A 20,310-nucleotide genomic window follows, 5' to 3' on the forward strand; every position below is an offset into this window, starting at 1 on the left:
GATGTGGAGAGTCACTTTAAACTGCTCCGGGAGCCAAACTCCCATGGCTGCCTGCCCGCCCGCCAGCCGCTCGCTTCCCCGCCAAGGCCCAGGCCCACCCGAAGCAACGCAGCGCCTCTCCCCTTCTGGCTGCAGGATGCTGGGTCCGCCCGCCGAGCCCAGCTCGCCACACAGCCTGGGTCCGAGCCACTGGGGACACGGCACCGCTGCCCTTCCCCGGGGACGCGCAGGGGACGGACGTTGCAGCCCGACTCGACCGCCCCGCCCCCTCGTCTCCTCCCCCCTTCGCCCCTCCATTCCCGGGCGCCCGTCCCGCCATTACTTGGGCGCTGCACCGAGTGGTCGCCGCGCCGCCTCGAGCTCGTTCCCGTGCGCTCGCAGCTCGGGGGCCCACGTCCTCGGCTCCGGACCCTCCGCTGCAGCCGCCGCCCCCGCCGCCGCCGGGGCGCAAGCACTCTGTCCCCCACCACTTAGCCCAGCGCCGCTGCTTCCGCCGCCGTAACGAGCCCCTCATCTATTGGCTGGGGCAGGCCCCGCCCTCCTCCGGGGAGCCAGTCACCGCCAGTGTGAGCGGGAGAGAGGGCGGGTCTGCCGCACGGGGCCGCGAAGGCCGGCGGGAAATGTAGTCCCCGGCGCTGGGAGGCGGGCTTGGGCGGGGCCTCCGGGCGGTTCAGCAGAGGCAAAAGGCCCTCCTCGAGGTTCAGGGTGGTTCTGGCCCTTCCCTTTGCGCGTTAAGAAGAGTGGGTCCCGCCCTTTTGCTTCTGCCGAGGGCGCTAGCTTTCACGTTCCCCAGGGGAGAGCGGCGCGGGAACCGGGTGAGGGAGGCCTGCGGCAGCGGATAAGGGGCCGGGGGGTTCCGGAAGAGGCTGCCTTCCCCGCGCTGCTAGTGGCACTGGACGCCGCCACCGGAGGCCACGGACGGCAGCGCCGATCGGGACTCAGTGCCGGGTAGAAGCCGCCGGCTCCGACAGCGCTTCCGGCACCGGCTCGGCGCTGCGCCTGCTGTCTTTCCCGATTCCGGGGAAGCGCAGGGGGATGGCACTGTTTTGTGGGGCGGTGAGGGGGTGCAGGTTGGCGTTTATCCCGTGGGAAGGTCTGCGCCCGAGCTGCCGGGGCACAGCTGGGGGCTGGCAATAACCAGGACGGCCCGCCTTCCGGGGTGGAAGGGGAGGCTGGAGCTTTGTCCCCGCTTCCTACCCACCCGCACGCGCCGCCGGGGATGAGTCTCAGCGTCCTGCCTCCTTCCTCAGGCCTTTTCCCCTCTCGCACCTTCTTCCCTTCTCACGTTTCTTCTGAAATAACTGCTGTAACACACTTTAGCCTCCTCTCCTTAGGCAGGCTCCACCCTTGATGGGTTCTGCTTCTGCCACCCTTCTTTAAATGCGCCCCCAAACTCGCAGGTGCCTTGCTCCACTTCTCATTGTCCAGCTTATGATAATCCTGCTAAACCTCTCCTCTCGGCCTCTGTAGCCACCCCTTTCCTGGTTCTCCTCTTATCCCTGTCAATCTCCACTATACCTTCTTCACAAAAACTGTGGCCTTCCCAGCCCTCTTTTACAATGCTGGACTATCTTCCTAACTGGTTAAATGCACTCTCGGTTCCAAATATTGTTCTTGAAAATAATTCAAAATTTTACCTACATGGTAGTGAGTTTTACACCTACAGTTCCACCTGCTGCACCAATCAATACATGTGTCTTACAAGCTCCTGAAATTTAACGTATCAATCACCTTTATTAATTTGCTTCATCTTTACTCCTCGTGATTTCTGGATTTGGTTAATGGCATCACCATTCTTTCTGCCTTTAGTTTTATCTTGTTTCTACTCTTTCATCTTCCAGAGTCACCATATGTACCTCTCTACCCGCTTTCCATCCCTTCCATAAGCCTTGGGTCACACTTTCTTTTCTTTTTTGTTTTTTTAAAAAATATACTTTTATTGATTTCAGAGAGGAAGGGAGAGGAAAAGAGAGATAGAAACATCAATGATGAGAGAGAATCATTGATCGGCTGCCTCCTGCACACCCCCTGCTGGGGATCAAACCCGAAACCCCAGGCATGTGCCCTTGACCTGAATCAAACCTGGGACCCTTTGGTCCTCAGGTCGACACTCTATCCACTGAGCCAAACCAGGTAGGGCTTGGGTCACACTTTCATTATTGCTTGTGTGGATTACAGGAGTGCTGCCTCTACTCATTCTCTTCCTACCCACAATCTGCTCTCCACAGAGTTTTTTCTAAAGCATTAATCTGAGTCCTTTTCATCCATGATACTCTAATTTAGAATATATTCCAAATTTTGAATCCCAATATTCAAAGCCTTAATAATTTAGTTTCTCTGACCTCTCCAAACATTGGATCTCAACAGTAGTTCCACCAATTCTCCACAGTTTGGCTCCAGGGTTTTGCCCAAGCCTGAAGTGCCTTTTCTAGACCTCAGCCTTCAGCAGTCACCGGGTAGAGTGCTTCCAATTCCACAATGCCTACCTAGAAAGTGTCAAGCAATGGTCGTTAGCGCCAATTCAATGCCAAAAGGAATCCCCAATTTGGGGTGCAGTGAAGAAGGAAACTAGTGTAAAACAGGTCAATGTGATACAGCACAGCTGTGAGGCCACCCTGGGGCCAGGCCCCTCTCCAGCTAGAGAGCTCTGCTCCGTGCTGTCTGATCTGCTCTCCTTGGGGCTGGTTTGCCTCACCAAGCCAGGGAGACATAGTCTTCAGTGAAAAGGGATAGTGTACGCTCTGAGCCAGAGGGGAGCCGGCTTAGAGATCCAATGTTTGGAGAGGTCAGAGGGACCAAATTATAGAGACAGAGTCTCTGCCCCTGGTTCCTGATTGGTCCATCCTCATGCAAGTGAGGATTCCAAATCCTAACAGTTTGATCCAAAAAGCACTGTATGGTTGGTTAGAAATGAGCTGCTGTGATTGGTCAGTGATGTAGCTACAATTGGGTGGGGAAAGCCTCAGTCCTATTGGTTGAAATAGGATACAGAAAGCCCTTTATAGGCTCAGGTGGCAGACAGGCAGCTGAGCACAGAAGCAGGTGGTCCCTTCAGTGCAGGCTTTTCCCGGAAGTGCAGTGTGCATGACAGGCCCAGTGTGGGAATGGCTGGCCTTTTTTTTTTTTTTTTAAATTTGAGCCTAGTTTGTCACCAGGAGCCCTTCTTAGTAGGTATCCTCTTTCTCAGGGTCCACAAAAGAAAATTACATTTTCTAAGAAACCTTCCTTGAATTCCTTTCCACAACCTGCAGGATACTTCCATGGAACTTCTTCAGTATGTTACACCATTACTCTGTTTATATCTCCCATCAACAGGAAGGATTCACTAAGTTACTGAGTATGATGACAAGCACATCATAGTACATGGACAAAATCTGAGTTTACCTCAGTTACTAGAGACAGTCTCTGCTGCTGTATTCACCCAAGTCTCAGGCCCTCCCACTTGCAGGAAGATCGATGTTTCATCCACGGATGCGTTGCTAGGATTTAGAATTCCCATCCCTTGAACTTGGTGTTCTGAAGACAGCCTCCTTGTGTCCTAGCCATGCTGAACCTTTCTTGCTTTTCAAGTATTCAAGTTTCCAGCCAGTTTCAGGGGCTTATTAGTATTTTGGATTTTTGAAGAAAATGATGTTCACACAAGATAGTTTGGATGTATTGAGCAAAGGCACCATATCTGGTTGGTTCCCTAGAGAAAAGCAAATAACTTTTGTGGGTTTTTTTAAGTCCAAACACCTGCCTTGGCCAACTCCCTAGCCAGGGAAATACTAGTCTCTTCCTGATCACTTATTCATAAAATGACAATACCGTTACTTACCTCAATCTGATTGTATCAGTTAAATGAGCGACACATATAAAGGATATGAAACTTTTGAACTTGCTTACATCTGCTGTGTTTATAACCTTCATCTGTTTATTACCCAGGACAAACTCAGCATCTGTCTCCTCCAAGCACCACATTCTGTCCCACTGTCCCTATCCCAAATGTACATATGCTAGTTGTGGCAACAGACCCTAGGATGACCTCCCATGATTCCTCTCCTGTTGTTCCTGCCTTTGTATAATTCCTTTTCCTTGAATGTAGGAAGGACCTGTGATTTTATCTAACCAATAGACCAGGGGTGGGCAAACTTTTTGACTCGAGGGCCACAATGGGTTCTTAAACTGGACCGGAGGGCCGGAACAAAAGCATGGATGGAGTGTTTGTGTGAACTAATATAAATTCAAAGTAAACATCATTACATAAAAGGGTACGGTCTTTTTTTTTTTTTTTTAGTTTTATTCATTTCAAACGGGCTCCGGCCCGCGGGCCGTAGTTTGCCCACGGCTGCAATAGATTGTGGCAAAAATGATGGGCTGTCACTGCCTGGACCATGTTATATTACATAAGACGGTCTTGCTGCCAGACTAGAGACGCTTCTGCTTGGCCTGACGAAGCAGCTGTATGGCTCACATGGTAAGGACTGCAGGTGGCCTGTAGGAACTACAAGAAACCTCCACGAGTTAGGGTGGCCTCCGGCTAAACACCTGCAAGAGGCTGGACCCTAAGTTTTACACATCAAAGAAATGAATTCTGCCAACAATCTGAGTGAGCTTGGAAGCTGATTCTTTCATAGTTGAACTTCCAGAGGAAAACCTAGTCTAGCTGACAACTACAGCCTGTGATACCTGGGCAGAGGACTGAGCTAAGATAGGCCTGAACTCCTGAACACAGATATTGTGAGATAAGAAATGTGTGTGTTGCCCTAGCCGGCTTGGCTCAGTGGATAAAGCGTCGGCCTGCGGACTGAAGGGTCCCAGGTTCGATTCCGGCCAAGGGCACATGCCTGGGTTGCGGGCTCAATCCCCAGTGGGGGTGTGCAGGAGGCAGCCGATCAATGATTCTCTCTCATCATTGATGTTTCTATCTCTCTCTCCTTCTCCCTTCCTCTCTAAAACCAATAAAGAAGTATATATTTAAAAACAAAAAAGAAATGTGTGTGGTTTTAAGATGCTAATTTTGTGGTTATTGTTACACAGCAATAGCTAACAGATACACCAAGTGTAGGATGGCATCTGATGCTAGGGCAGCTATTCTATAGTCTGACTGAAAGGAAAGGTCTGTGCACACTAAAAAGAATACAACTAACCAACCTCACTTCTCTCCAGAATGTGAAAGTGATGTAGCGAGATTAGAAGGCTAACAAGCCTGAGCCCCATGAAAGCCACGAGAAAGCTGAACCAAGAATAGGCTGAAGCCATGACAGAAAAGTGTAGCATGGAGTTCCCAGGGACCATAAGCAATCGGGGACAGCTGTAGAAGCTGGAAATGTGGGGGGACCAATTCACCAGGCAGTGGGTGGGAGATGAACAAACACCTCTTAAGCCAGACTGACCAGCTACTCGGTCTCTAAACTTACCAGGAACCTTATGGGTCTTAACCTACGGCCTGCTCCTTATAAGACAGAACAAGCACCCATTTTTAAAGCCATGCATAATTCTTTGATAAATTCACATTAGCCTGAGTGAGTCTGATTGTGGTGGCCAAAAGCTGTGAAGTTAAAGCGTAGCATCTGAAGGTAGAGAGTGCAGAGTTGGTAAGGTGGCTGCACAACCTAGAAGGGTCCAGATGACTACCTTCTGCATTGCCAGACTTCATTCTCTGGCTCATGATCCAAGTTGGCAGCAACAGCTCTAACCATCTGGTCTAACACTGAGTGAACTACAATTCAACTCTGACACTAACCACCCATTCAGCACAGGGGCCACAGGTTGAGGGCAGAGTTTCCCACAAAGCTGCTCTTACTTCAGACGCCAGCCGTAAGTCTCAGGTGATCCCCGGCCACTTGCACTTCTGTCCACTATAAATGTGGGGGCTCTCACAGATTTGTTCAATAATTAACTAAGATGACTCACAGAACTCAGAAAGCACTCTACTTATGATTACAGTTTTATTACAAAGGATACACACAGGGTGAGGTCTGAGAGGGACCACAGAGCTTTCATGCCCTCCTCATAGAATTGGGACAGGTCACCCTCCCAGCATATCAGTATGTTCACCAACTAGGAAACTCCTCTGAACTCCAATGTCCGAATCTTTATTGGGGTTTAACTATGTAGGCATGATAAAGTAAATCATTGGCCACACAATTGAGCTCAATCTCCAGCCCCACTTCCAGCCCCCTTCTCATTCCCACATCTAAACGTCCCCACGCTCCACCTCCACACTAAAATAAAGCTATTTAGAGGCTCACAAGGAGTTACCTTTTTTCCCCCCTTCAGTGAATAGCATGTACCTTTATTTATAATGGCAGGGGACAAACATGAATAAAGTTTCAAATTGATGTGTTCACACTAATATCATTCCTTAAGGACTTGAGAACCTAGAAGAGAATTGGACAAAAAAAGTCAAGTTATCTATGACTGCTTTTTATTACCAAAATATATTAACCTTTCACCCTAGAGACTGCAAAAGGAAGTTAAGTTAATCTTGTAATTCTAGAACAAACTTCATAATGAGGGATTCTAAAGTTTTCATAGAGTGTGGAATAAAAGGTGATAAAATCACGTAAGACAGTGTTTCTCAAATAGAGCTACTTTCACAGACATTCTTGGGAGGGGGGGTTGCAAGATTTTTATGATAATGTTTTAAATTTAACTTTTGTTCATCATCTAAACAAATTCATACACACTTGTGCAGGAGTACCTGGGCGATCATCTCACAAAACAGTGTTGCCACATGATCACAGCACCTGCACATGTACCTCTGAGCCCTGCAGACCAAGTAAAGACCCACTTTGCTTAACATTTCATGTGGCACTTCTCACATCGGCCCTCAGACCCTTCCCAGAATTGTTGAGCATTTCCTATGACCTCCGTGAGTTGTCAAGGTTAAGAACCCAAGTTCAGAGCAGTGATTAAGATAGGATGGGGGAGACACATGGAGTTTGGAAAAGCACATTCAAAATACCTATTGATTTCAAAATACAAACTATAAATTCAAACTCCACAAAATAATTTTTGGTCAGTAGCGTAAAATTAACTATCAATTCATCCTAGGGAGCCTGGGATAAACTGGTTGGGAAACACTGGCTTAGCGGTAGGAATCCTGGCACACAAACAATAGTAAGAACCACGTGTAAAAGAGAAAGAACTTTTTTGGGTCAATGAGGGAATCCTGAGCCATAACTTGTCACGGTCTATTGCAGTGGTTCTCAACCTTCTGGCCCTTTAAATACAGTTCCTCATGTTGTGACCCAACCATAACATTATTTTCGTTGCTACTTCATAACTGTAATGTTGCTACTGTTATGAATCGTAATGTAAGTATCTGATATGCAGGATGGTCTTAGGCGACCCCTGTGAAAGGGTCATTCGACCGCCAAAGGGGTGGCGACCCACAGGTTGAGAACCGCTGGTCTATTGAAACCCAAGGGCCAATCCGGAAGAAACCCAAGATGTCCATCCGCCATCTCAGACCTGTGGTTTGTGGCAGGTGGCTCCACTTTCAATAGCGTTGAAAGAAGAAAAGCCTGTTTTTGCTGAGAATGCTCCCATTTTTTGGTTTAGATATTTCAGAAGATTAAGTAATCAGTTGCTGGGTAAAGGTCGCTCCAGATCCATCCACCAGAAGTGTTGCCACCGTCCAGTGCCATCCAGCTCTCAAGGGAGACATCAGCCTGGGTCTGTAATTACAGCTGCAGAGCTCCCTTTTCTATTAGCTGCACCATCAGTTCCCCACGTCTATCCATCTCTACTAGATCACTGTATCCACCTATACACTCCTTACTGATAAAGATTCGAGGTACTGCTCTGGCTTTGTGAGGTGTTGCAAATAATCTTGAACCCTCTCTGTGTTCCTGGTGACTGTGATATCCACAAATACCAACGACTCTTTTTTGAAGGGGCAGGTGGGCTTCATGACCACCACCATCCTCCCAGGCTTGAGGTGGCTGTCCACAAACTCCTGGGCTGTGCAGGTGGGCTGCATCCTGGCGGGGAGCCTCCAAGGCAGGTATCCCTCAGGAGTAAGAACCGCAAGGAGTTACCTTATTAGCACAACAAAGATGGACCTATCAGCCAGGAAATTCCTGAAGCTGGATGCCAGGAACCCAGCCCAAAGACTAGACAAATTATTTACTACACCACACATTTACTCCTTCATCTGGTCAGGAGCAAGCGGCAAAGAAGGCCCTGTTCTGTCTCGTTAAAGACACTTACTGGAAGCTGCATGGGGTATCTCACTTACAGCTCAATGACCAGAACAGAACTGTGCTGCAAGGGAGGCTGGAAATGTAGTTTTGTTTACCTTTAAAGCAATGTGGCAATGTATCTAGCTAAAAATTGAAGAGACAATTTTTAAGAAAGAAGGGAAGACTGGCTATTCAGTAGACAATGAATGGTATTTGTATAGAACTCATGCAAAGGATAAAGAGAAACACAAAAGGTAGGAAGTTCTTTCACTTCAGCCTCTTTGGAAAGTTGAAATTCAAGGAACCAATAACATAGTTGTGAGCAGTTTCCAAGGTAACAAATGCCAGGGTTGTGTCCTGAAATCCTGGGGTCTGGTTGTTGCTGACAGCAGCAGAGCTGAGCGTGCCCACATCAGAACTTCCTGTCTGTCTGTGGGATCAGCAGAGACAGGAAAGATCATCCCGCAGCTGTAACTGAGCAGAAACACTGCACAGAAACTTCATTTCTTTCATCTGGAATTTTCTCCTTCTTTCCTTTTGGTTCAAACTGGCCTTGTCCATCCTAGGAGCACCCTGCCTCAGCCACTTCCCTCTCCCTTGCACAATCAGTCCCTTAATCATCAAGACTTCAGGACAATAAGGTTTTGGTCAGTATCAAATAATCCTCTGAACAAAGCCTCAGATCTGTTGACCACAGAAATTGAGTTTTAGTCAAGCTAAATATAATATGTAGGCATTGGTTGTGTTTCAGCTCCAGACCCAGAAAAGCAGACTGGCCTCACTGACCACACCCATGTGAAACCCAACAGAGCATTGCCGTGGCTGATATCAGGACCTCCCACCCTAGCACCAACCAATCAATAGAGACCATGAGCCTAACTCCCTTAGTCACCGTGATTAATGATTCCCCCTATATAGCCCATCCCCTGGAAGCCATAGGGAGCCAGGTCTCAGAGCAACAACTCATCTGTGACTCCAGGTTTGGCATCATTTTCTTAAAAAGAAACCTTTACTTTCTTTGCTGCAAACTCCCATTCTGATTTGATTAGACTCTGATGAGTACAGGTGAACAAAATTCTTTAGTTTGGTAGCATAGCCAGAGAAGACAATGGCGCACACCCCATGGAGCCAACAGGAGGAATGGACTACTCACTTCTACAGTAGACTGAGTGACAGGCACTCCACAGAGGCTAAGCATGCAGGGAGTATTATGTAAATACAAAAAAATTCCCTACAGAGGAGTGGAGGCAGAGTCGAAGGACTAATAATTTGCTACCATTATTATGACAATATTTTTACGGTGAGGCCTATGTGGCGATGGAAGTCTCATTTAAGAACAGTTGTTCAAATGTTTTTAATAGGAGAACCATGATTGAACATTGTAGTGAGCAAATGTCCTTCCTTTTAGGAAATCCTTATCTTCCCAACCCCCTGTGAAATGATGACAACCCCAAGGACCTCTCCCCTGACCACAGGATGGGTGTGGGCCCCACTGGAAGAGTGAATCCTCTCCCATGAACTGGACACTTTATGGAGACATGTGGAGACACGCAGTGCATGGAGCCCCGTCACTGTGACAGTCCCTCAGAGTTCTAATAACCCCTGGGCTCCTGCCCTTCTGAGATCTGCCCCTTCAGCTCTGCCTTTGGTTCTGTGTGTTCTCTAGTATATATCTGGGGGGGGGGGGAAACCCCACAAACTTTTTAAAATTGATTTCAGAAATGAAGGGAAAGGGAGAGAGAAAGAAACATCAATGATGAGTGAAAATCATTGATTGGCTGCCTCCCACATGCCCTCCCACTGGGGATTAAGCCCACAACCTGGGCATGTGCCCTGACCGGGAATCCAACCGTGACCTCCTGGTTCATAGGTCAATACTCAAACACGGAGCCACACCGGCAAAACCCACAATTATTATCTTACTGTTCTGCAGGTATCCATCTGATGTGATGAAGTATGGTAGCAATCATCTCAGGTAGAAACTATAGTTTAACTTTAACCCTGATGTTTGGCTTCTGTACCTATTTGCTTTGTTTAACAATAGAAAAGTTATTTTGATTTTCTGAATTGTATAAATCATCCCATTTGATTGAATGCCTTATTGATTGTAATGTGAATATCCCATTGATTGTGATCTTACTGGTTTTAGAAAGCAAATTCCTCTGTACCTGGGAACCAGGACAGCACAATTATCCCAAGACCTGAGGGTTCCAGATAATGTTTCCCTGTCAACTCAGTGGTCCCAAGACCAGGACAGCACAATTACTCTAAATTGCCTCGATGGCTCTAGATAATGTGTTCCTGGCAACTCAGTGGTCTCAAGACCCGAGGGCTCTAGATAATGTGTTCCTGTCAACCCAGCGGTCCCAGACAATGTGTTTCAGTGATCCGGAGACCCAAAACTGTAATTAACATGCTTAATTCTGCTTCTGTAAACTGCTTTTTTGGGAACCAGGTTCCTCATTCCAAACCCTGGGATGTAATCAATACCTTTGTGATTTTTGCCTATATAAACCTGGAGTTGTGACCATCTTATTATTATGAGATTTGGGAAATGTCCCCTCATAGTCCAGGATTGCAATTAATATGACTCCTTAATTCGACTTCTTGAGGCGTCCTTCTGTGATTCGCGGGTTACATTACAACAGTGAAACTTACCAGGTATCAAGTCAGCTGCTTTCTTTTCCAGAGAATCTAGGGGAGAACCCATTTCCTTGCTTATTTGGGCTATTAGCAGAATTCAGTTCCTTGTGGTCTTAGGACTGAGATGTGTGTTTTCCTGCTGACCTCAGCTGAGAGTTGTTTCTAGCTTCTAGAGGCCACCCACATTTCTTGGTCTTGTCCCCTTTCTCCACCTTTAAAGCCACCAATGCAAGTTAAGTCCCTCTCATATTTCAAATCTCCTCTCCTCCTTCTACCTCATCTCTCTGACCAACCTGGGAAAACTTCTATGCTTTTAGGATAATCCAGAATAATCTACTGAAGGTTCATAACCTTAATTACATAAAAAAATTCCTTTTTCCATGTTAAGTCCGGGGATTAGGTTGAGGTCATCTGTGTTAAGCTGTTGAACTACATCTGATTAATGCCTGGGGCCAGGGGATCTGATTTCTGTCCCAACTTTGCTTCTAGTCAGCTGTCTGACTCTAGGTCAGAAATTCATATATATACTGAATATATATTATATATATAATTGATTTTTTACAGAGGGTAAGGGAGAGGGAGAGAGATAGATAGTTAGAAACATCAATGAGAGAGAAACATCGATCAGCTGCCTCCTGCACACCCCTTACTGGGGATGTGCCCACAACCAAGGTACATGCCCTTGACTGGAATGGAACCTGGGACCCTTCAGTTCACAGTCCGACGCTCTATCCACTGAGCCAAATCAGGTAGGGCGGACCTAGAACTTTTTCTTTTAATCCTCACCAAGATAAAATCGCCAGATGTTCTCATAAACTCTGGGAAAAGCCACAACAATGTACAAGGGGAACCTTGAAATCTAGTCTGTTGCCCAAGATATCCGGCAGGGGATCCTTGAAACCTATAGGGGAAAATCCCCACCTACTGGGTCGCTCAGACTAGCTGTTGCCTGCTTGTGCTTATGCCAAGTGCATTCTTAATAAACTTGCTTGATTTGCTTCGATACTGCTTTCTGTCACTTGTCTGGATTCTTTCTCATGAGCGTGTCAAGAATCGAGGAGGGTTAAGGGATAAATATATTATTTTTATTTCTGAACTTGGAAGACATGAAATGTTTCCAGAAAATAAAACATGAAATCAGAGTTGAAAAAAAAGAACTGAGAAGGGGAGAGTCCCTCCGACACAGGTAGCTCTCTGGTAACAGATGTACATGTGGGGGTGCCATAAGAATATGAGACCCAAAGACACATTGGACAATTGAGGCTTCTATGCTATTTTGGATGAAGGAGAAGAAAGGCAGGGGTCTGAGATTTCAAAGGGAAAGCAGGCAATACGCAGGTAGACAAGACACAGCAAATGCAGTAAACAACATGCTGAGCCACCCAAAACAACAGGACAGAGAGGGCAGTTCCATAAATAGCCTTTGCTAGATTTCTCCCTGTCTGCTATACTTAGTTTATATTATGATGCTAAGGTGGTAGCCCCTTCCTTTAAGCAGGTTTTTCTATCTAAATTCCTTTGGGCGGGTAAGGGGGGAGGGTCAAAGATTCTTCATGAGTCTTTTTTTTTTTTTTAAATTAAATCTTTAGCCGAAACCGGTTTGGCTCAGTGGATAGAGCGTCGGCCTGCGGACTGAGGGTCCCGGTTTCAATTCCGGTCAAGGGCATGTGCCTGGGTTGCGGGCACGTCCCCAGTGGGGATGTGCAGGAGGCAGCTGGTCGATGTTTCTCTCTCATTGATGTTTCTGACTCTATCTCTCTCCCTTCCTCTCTGTGAAAAATCAATAAAATATAAAAAAAATTAAAAATTAAAAATTAAATTAAATCTTTATTGTTCAGATTATTACAGTTGTTCCTCTTTTTTCCCCCCATAGCTCTCCTCCACCCAGTTCCCACCCCACCCTCTGCCCTTACCCCTCCCACTGTCCTCATCCATAGGTGTACGATTTTTGTCCAGTCTCTTCCTGCACCCCCACACCCATTTCCCCCCAAGAATTGTCAGTCCACTCCCTTTCTGTGCCCCTGGTTCTATTATATTCACAAGTTTACTCTGTTCATCAGATTTTTTATTCACTTGATTTTTAGATTCACCTGTTGATAGATATGTATTTGCTGTTCATAATTTTTATCTTTACCTTTTTCTTCTTCCTCTTCTTAAAGAATACCTTTCAGCATTTGTGGGCAGAGCTCAAGAGATTTGTCTCAGTGCTGTGGCCAAAGCAATGCTGTGAGCACACTCCAGCGAACAGGCTTCCTTGGCACACCAGGAAGTGGCAACGCCCGCCTGACAAATCTCCAAGAGCCACTGTTATGGGTTCACTCAGCAAGATAGACCACCGACTCAGAATTTAAATTTAAGAGCCTTTATTAAGCTGGCCAGCTGACTATAGTTACAGCACCCTGCCGGAGCAGAGGCTGAACTGCAGCCCAGATTACAGGAATTACAGCATTTTTATTTGCAAAAACCACAAAGTTACAAAGCCTTGTTTACATAATTAGTTCTCAACACAGTATAGCATCATACAGTGACTACCTTCCTATCTATGTGTTCTAGGAATAGAGAGTACAGAGTGCTGGGAAGGGGCCATGAGACCATATCTCAAGGCCTGGCCTGATGTCAGTACCTTCCTATCTATGTGTTTTAGGAACAGACAGCACAGCGCGCCCCTTCTGGCCGAAGTGCCAGATATGCAGCCCAGTACACCACCTACTCTTAGCCCTGACTCTCACGCCCATTGGAAAACATAGCAAGCGTGTCCCTATTGTATTGGCTGCTTGCCCCTTTATATACGGCTGTACTTCCTCAATAAACTTAGATCTGTGTCTCTGAACCTGGTCTCTGGAGTCATGCATGCAAGCTCCCTAGCGCGGTGGGCTCCGTCGTCCTCACCCCTGAGGGACCCCCTGTTCCATCTGGCGCCTTGAACAGGGACCCTGGCACAGCATGCTCCAGGACGGGTGAGTGACCCTCTGTAACGATGGGAAACCTTCCCACCTCTGCCCAAGCCCCTCAGGCTCGGGTGCTTCATGCGTTGTTACAGAGTAGGCGAGTAAAAGTAACAGAAAAGGAGCTACAAAAGCTCTGGGATGTCCTAATAGCATTTAACCCTTGGCTGCTAGAAGCCCCCATTTGGGATCCCAGTACATGGGAGAAAGCATTACAGAGGATAAAATCAGCAGAAGTCCATGAGGGAAAGACTTGTCCGCTTTCTCTCGCGCCTGCTATTTTAGCAATCTTAGCCTGCCTAAGCGGGGCTCTGCCCGAGCCTGCACTTCCCATACCGGAGGCTCTCTCCGCCACCGTCGGTGCGGGCGGGGGAACAGAAGACCCTCTGCCTCCCTATTCCCCTCCAGAGCCCTCTGCCCCCGCAGATCCCTGGGCTGTTTTCGACAAGTCAAAAGTAGTTTCTCAAAGCTCAAGGAAAACTGAAACTGAGAAAGAAAAACCTCCCGAAAAAACCTCTAGCGAGGCGAAAGCAGGGGAGTCTCACCAGGAGGCTTCCTGCCAGAGTCACTCCCCCGCTCCCCTCACAGAGCGAACAAAAGGTTTAACTGCCCAGCGGCCCCCAAGTAATCCTTTCGTGGGGGACACGGATGACAATCCATGGACAGGGATATATCAGTTCATGTGTAGCCAGAGGGATAGAGCAAAGACGTCTTTAGGGCTGGAGACCCCTGGACTCTTTCCTGTGAATGTTAACCCCACAGCTGCAGCAAATGCCACCGGATCTGCAACAATATCCCCAATATCCAAATGGTTAATGCAGGAAAAAAAAAAAAAAGGGCCGTTAGCAGGGAGAGCAGGGAGAGAGAGTTTTTTGTTAATTTTTACTTATCTAAACTATGCTGGACTCAAGGACACAAGCTGTTAGTAAGCACAACAAATTTTCTCTTCTCTTTAACCCTTCCAGTACTAAATTAGACTGGTACAATATACTTAAAATTACATAAGGAAGGAAGCACCTGCTCTTATTAATCTAAAGAAATGCTGAATGTTTAACTTGCCAGCTAAGAGTTTAAAGTTCTAGTTAAATTAAATTGGGAAAAATTATAATTGTGGTAACTAAATGCCTAAAGTATAGAAATTTATTTCTAAGAAGGTCTTGTGCTTTCTCTGAAAAATTCGAAATTCAAAATATATAATCTTTAAATCATATATACACATATATATTTAATGATCCTTCAAGTTAGATTTCAATACTATAACCAAGGAATGACTTTGAGACATTTCATGGGCCCTGAAATGTTTTCAAAAGTTTATTCTGTCTTCTTAAAGGATTTTTTAATAAAGCCAATTTAATATACTTGAAATCACATGGAAAGCTTTATCAAATAAAAATTAATAAATACATATTTTAAGTTTTTGCCTCTAAGAAAGGGCAAAACAAGTTATTTTGTTTAATATTTCTTAAAATACAGCAGTAGAATTTTAAGATATAATTTAAAATAACAAAAGCTCATTAATAATTTTTAATATTTTACAACAGCATATTATACATTTATTCCAAACAAGCTTACAAACTAATTCTTTAAATGTTTGGCAGCAATTTAATAAGGACATGAAAAGATTTAATCCCTTCCACTGTGTGGAAGGCCCCCTGGGAACACACTTGAGCATTCTATATTGACCTCTCTTGCCCTTTTTGCCAAGGGCGTCCCTCTTCCAATTGTCCACAGCTGTTGCCTGAGCTCTCTGTTCATGCTAAGGTTGAAGCCTCATAGTGGCTAGTACAGCCGTGGGCAAACTACGGCCCGCGGGCCGGATCCGGCCCATTTGAAATGAATAAAACTAAAAAAAAAAAAAGACCGTACCCTTTTATGTAATGATGTTTACTTTGAATTTATATTAGTTCACACAAACACTCCATCCATGCTTTTGTTCCGGCCCTCTGGTCCAGTTTAAGAACCCATTGTGGCCCTCGAGTCAAAAAGTTTGCCCACCCCTGGGCTAGTACCATAGATCTGTCTCTTGCCCAATGGCATGAGCTGGGCCCTCTCTGGAGAAAGAGACTTGGCCCAGCCAAGATCGATACCCAGAAAACAGAGACTTAGCTGACAGCAGCTTCCCTATATCTAAATCCAGCCTAACACCAGGAATATTCAGGGCCTTCTCAAGGATGCAAAATAATCCTTTCCATTAATATTTACAGTGTAAACTAAGATTGTTATTAGAGTATTAAATTTGACAGTAAAATAGTAGTCAAGTTTTCAGATTAATTAAAATTGGCTCAAGAAGTATTAACCAAAATTTTCATTTCATGGAAAAATTACTTAACATGCAATGAACCTAAAGCAGTCATATTTTTGTACAAAAAATTAAAATTTAAAGTCATCTAGACTGCATTATAAATTTTCCAAAAATCCTCCTAATAATTAAACCAAAAAAGTGGGGATAGTGGAAAAATACCATGTAAGGAAAAATATCCTGTAACTAATTTACATCTAGAAAAATTTTTTCATTTGTAATGCTAACAGCAAGACACCCATGAAAAACATATGTGGTGTCAAAATAAGCCAAAGGAAATTCATTTAAGCAAAAATAAATAGAACCCCAAGTAAAGTTTCCTTTATTAACCTTTGGTCGAGAATACGTTTGTATATTTTCAGAAAACAACTCCAAGACCATGTGGATTCCTGCAACAGAGAGGAATTGTCAGGAATGCTCCAACCATGAAGACAAGAGGAAAAACAATCCAGAGATAGAGTCAGCTAGCTTGCACAAGCTATTTCCTCATTTAACCCTCTCTGGCTGCAAGCATTTCATGTGGGCATGCAAAACCTACGGCCCCCTATTGCTTTTAGGCCCCCTCCAGCCACAAGGGGTCAACCCCCGGGGGCTCCAACCCAATGCCTTATGGCAAGCAGATGTGACCCATATTCCCAGCTTCGGTAGGCTCAAATATGTACATGTAATCATTGACTCTTGCTCTGGGGCCACGTATGCTCAAGCTCACATAGGTGAAAAGACTCGCCACGCAATAGAAACCCTCAACGGGGCATTTTTAACATTAGGCTTCCCCTGGGAAATTAAAACAGATAACGGCCCCTGCTACACTAGCGAGGCTTTTCAGCAATTCCTCACGAAACATAACATCAAGCACGTTACTGGCATACCATTACAACCCACAAGGGCAAGTCATAATAGAAAGACAAAATAAAGAGTTAAAAATCCAGCTTACTAAAGAAAAAGGAGGGGGAAAGATAGACCAAAGATTAACGCCTCAACAGCAACTATTACAGGCTCTCATAACCCTCAATTATTTTCATTTTGCCCCCGACGGTCTTCCTCCCATTTTTAAACACTGGGGAGGTCTCAGAGACATACCAACACCTCTCCCTTTGGTCCGGTGGAGAGATCCACTAACTGGGGCTTGGAAGGGCCCTGACCCGCTCTTAACCCAAGGGAGAGGGTTTGCTTGTATTTTTCCAGAAGGTGAGAAAAATCCCTGCCCGTAACATCAAACCCTGCACCACCAGCGATGAGTGGTAGACCACCATCACCATCACCCCCGGTAGAGGAAATGGAGGACCTGACGATAGAGGACAACTAGCCCCGGCGGCGGAGGCAACCAAGGCACTGACGGGCCCACAACATTACCTGGGGAAACATCAAGAATCTACAGGACCAAGCCACACGCCTGGCACCAGAAGGCAATCCGTCAGCAGAGACATTATTCCTATTAATATGTGCCATCTGTGTAACACTCATTCCAGTGAGAAATGCCTCCTGGGAGCGCAAAAATTAGCAAATCTCCTTAAAGGTCCATTCAGCCAGGCATTCCTAAACAGCACCTATAAGCTCCAGCGAGAAATCCTAAGAATCAACAATACCCAAGTGAAACCCATTGAGTTTATTTTCTTAAGTGATGCCCACAGCCGTCTAACCTCCTGGTTAAATCCTGCTAACATATTCATATGGGCCGTCCTAGAAGCAGGAGGCCTCCTTGCATTCAGCTTGTTTCGCTGCTTTTACTTCATGATCCAAAGAATAGATGCACAGCAAGCTATGATTATCCACATCCAGCAGGTGCTTATAAAAAAGGAAGGGGGAGATGTGGGTAGAGCTCAAAAGATTTATCTCAGTGCTTCGGCCGAAGCAATGCTGTGAGCACACTCCAGCAAACAGGCTTTCTTGGCACACCAGGAAGTGGCAACACCCGCCTGACAAATCTCCAAGAGCCACCTACTCTTAGCCCCGACCCTCACGGCCATTGGATAACATAGCAAGCATGTCCCTATTGTATTGGCTGCTTGCCCCATTATATACGGCTGTACTTCCTCAATAAACTTAGATCTGTGTCTCTGAACCTGGTCTCTGGAGTCGTGCATGCAAGCGCCCTAGCGCGGTGGGCTCCGTCGTCCTCACCCCCGAGGGACCCCCTGTTCCAAGCATTTCCTATAATACTGGTTTGGTGGTGATGAACTCCTTTAGCTTTTTCTTATCTGTGAAGCTCTTTATCTGACCTTCAATACTGAATGATAGTTTTGCTGGGTAGACTAATCTTGGTTGTAGGTTCTTGCTATTCATCACTTTGAATATTTCTTGCCACTCCCTTCTGGCCTGCAAAGTTTCTGTTGAGAAATCAGCTGACAGTCATATGGGTACTCCCTTGTAGGTAACTGACTGTTTTTCTCTTGCTGCTTTTAAGATTCTCTCTTTGTCTTTTGCCCTTGGCATTTTAATTATGATGTGTCTTGGTGTGGTCCTCTTTGGATTCCTTTTGTTGGGTGTTCTCTGTGCATCCTGGACTTGTAAGTCTATTTCTTTCACCAGGTAGGGGAAGTTTTCTGTCATTATTTCTTCAAATAGGTTTTCAATATCTTGCTCTCTCTCTTCTTCTGGCACCCCTATAATTCAGATGTTGGTGCACTTGAAGTTGTCCCAGAGGCTCCTTACACTATTTTCGTATTTTGGGATTCTTTTTTCTTTTTGCTTTTCTGGTTGGGTATTTTTTGCTTCTTCATATTTCAAATCTTTGACTTGATTCTTGAGATCCTCTTGTCTGCTGTTGGATCTCTGTATATTATTCTTTATTTCAGTCAGTGTATGCTTAATTTCTAGTTGGTCTTTTTTCATATCCTCCAGGGTCTAACTAAATTTATGGGCGGTTTCTAGAAAATTCTTGAAAAACCTTATAACCGTGCTTTTGAACTCTATATCCAGTAGTTTGCTTTCCTCCATTTCTGTCATTTGTGACCTGTTTCTTTGTCTCCGCATTTTTTATGCTTCCCTGTGTTGGTAGAGTGGCTTTGTGTGCTAGGTGTCCTATAGGGCCCAGTGGCTCAGCCTCCCCAATTACCTGAGGTGGACACTCTTGGTGCACCCCTTTGTGGGCTTTGTGCACAGTCTTGTTGTAGTTAAGCCTTGATTGTTGTAGGTATCACTGGGAGGAATTGACCTCCAGGCCAATTGGCTGTGAGAATCACCTGTGTCTATGGTGGGAGAACTTCTGTGCTGAAGACACCCTTATGGGGCAAGACTTGCTTCAGTGAGGCTTTGGTGCTCACTGAGTCTGCCCCCTGAGTGTGTCCCTTATGGATCTGAGGAGTTGTAATCTGGATGGTCCCACTCTCACCACTGGGTACACTGGCTCTTGGATCTAAGGAGGTGCTAATTTAGCCTCTGCCTGAGGCTACCCAGCAGGAGCCACAAAGAGATCTGTAGATTCCCCTTCCTTTTTTGGGGTTTGGAGGTGCCCAGATGAAGCCCAGCTGTGAAGCAATGCAAGCTGCTGTGGGGCCTTGGGCCTTCTCTTGGAAGTTCTGGGTCTGTCTGGCCCAGCTGCAGTTTGTTAGGTAATTTTCAGATTTTAAGGGCCAGGGCATTCATATGCAAAAGCCTCTCTCGCAGCTTGGGTGGGGCGGGGTCTCAGGGCATAGACAGGGTGGAGCAAGCAGCTATGGCTGATCCTCCGCCCTATCCTAAGAGGCCTGAGTCTCAGTGTCGCGGTAATCGCTGCAAGCACCTCTGAGAGAAAGCCGCCCTTGAGTTCCGAGTTCTGCCCGCTGCCAGACAGTCCAGTTTTTCCCCAGTATGAGTCTGTGTCCCCAGAGACTCGCCCGGAACTGGAGTTCAGAGCAGTCGGGAGCTTGAGACTCCCTCCCGATTGAAAAAGACAACTGCGTCCTCAGTTGCCAGCCCTTTCCACATGCGCCTCGGTACCTCTGCACTTTACTTCCGCACCTCCTCTGAGTCTCAGTGTGCTTTTCTCTTTCCTTCTAGTTGTAGAGTTTCCACTCAGCCAGCCTTCCTGTAGTTCTGGATGATGTCCGTTTTGCCTTTTAGTTGTATTTTTGAAGTTGTTGTGGGAGGCAGCAATTTCCAGTGTTTACCTATGCCGCCATCTTGGTTTCTCCCCAAGTACTCTTTTAATAGGGACTCCAGTCTTTGGCATCAGGTGCAGTGGGTACATCTAGAAAGCTACCAGTCTAGGACAAATGTATGTATTTATAGCATGTAGGCTACTATCTAGGAATAAACAAGGCTCTACATAATT

General features: G+C 46.0%; 1 protein-coding gene, 1 long non-coding RNA gene and 1 pseudogene across 5 annotated transcripts in view; 1 reads left to right on the plus strand and 2 right to left on the minus strand.

The window, feature by feature from the left end:
* SAP130 (Sin3A associated protein 130) overlaps positions 1 to 513 on the minus strand; it is a 101,572-nt gene extending 101,059 nt beyond the window's left edge. For 3 of the 4 annotated variants that reach the window (XM_023744174.1, XM_014468161.2, XM_023744173.1), the window contains exon 1: positions 323 to 465. The gene's annotated coding sequence lies outside the window, so the exon portion shown is untranslated. Of the gene's footprint in view, positions 1 to 322 lie in introns of all 4 variants that reach the window. The other variant, XM_014468160.2, reaches the window with a different exon arrangement.
* Positions 514 to 7,670: 7,157 nt separating this feature from the next.
* On the minus strand, positions 7,671 to 7,969 carry LOC111823255 (annotated as a pseudogene).
* A 5,597-nt stretch (positions 7,970 to 13,566) lies between these two features.
* Positions 13,567 to 18,120, plus strand: LOC111823253. The gene is made up of 2 exons (XR_002826270.1): positions 13,567 to 13,771; positions 17,244 to 18,120. It is a non-coding gene; the product is annotated as an uncharacterized LOC111823253 (long non-coding RNA).
* The last annotated feature ends 2,190 nt before the right edge of the window (positions 18,121 to 20,310 follow it).

The sequence above is a fragment of the Myotis lucifugus genome, unplaced genomic scaffold (assembly GCF_000147115.1).
Source record: "Myotis lucifugus unplaced genomic scaffold, Myoluc2.0 scaffold_433, whole genome shotgun sequence".
Lineage (NCBI taxonomy): Eukaryota > Metazoa > Chordata > Mammalia > Chiroptera > Vespertilionidae > Myotis > Myotis lucifugus.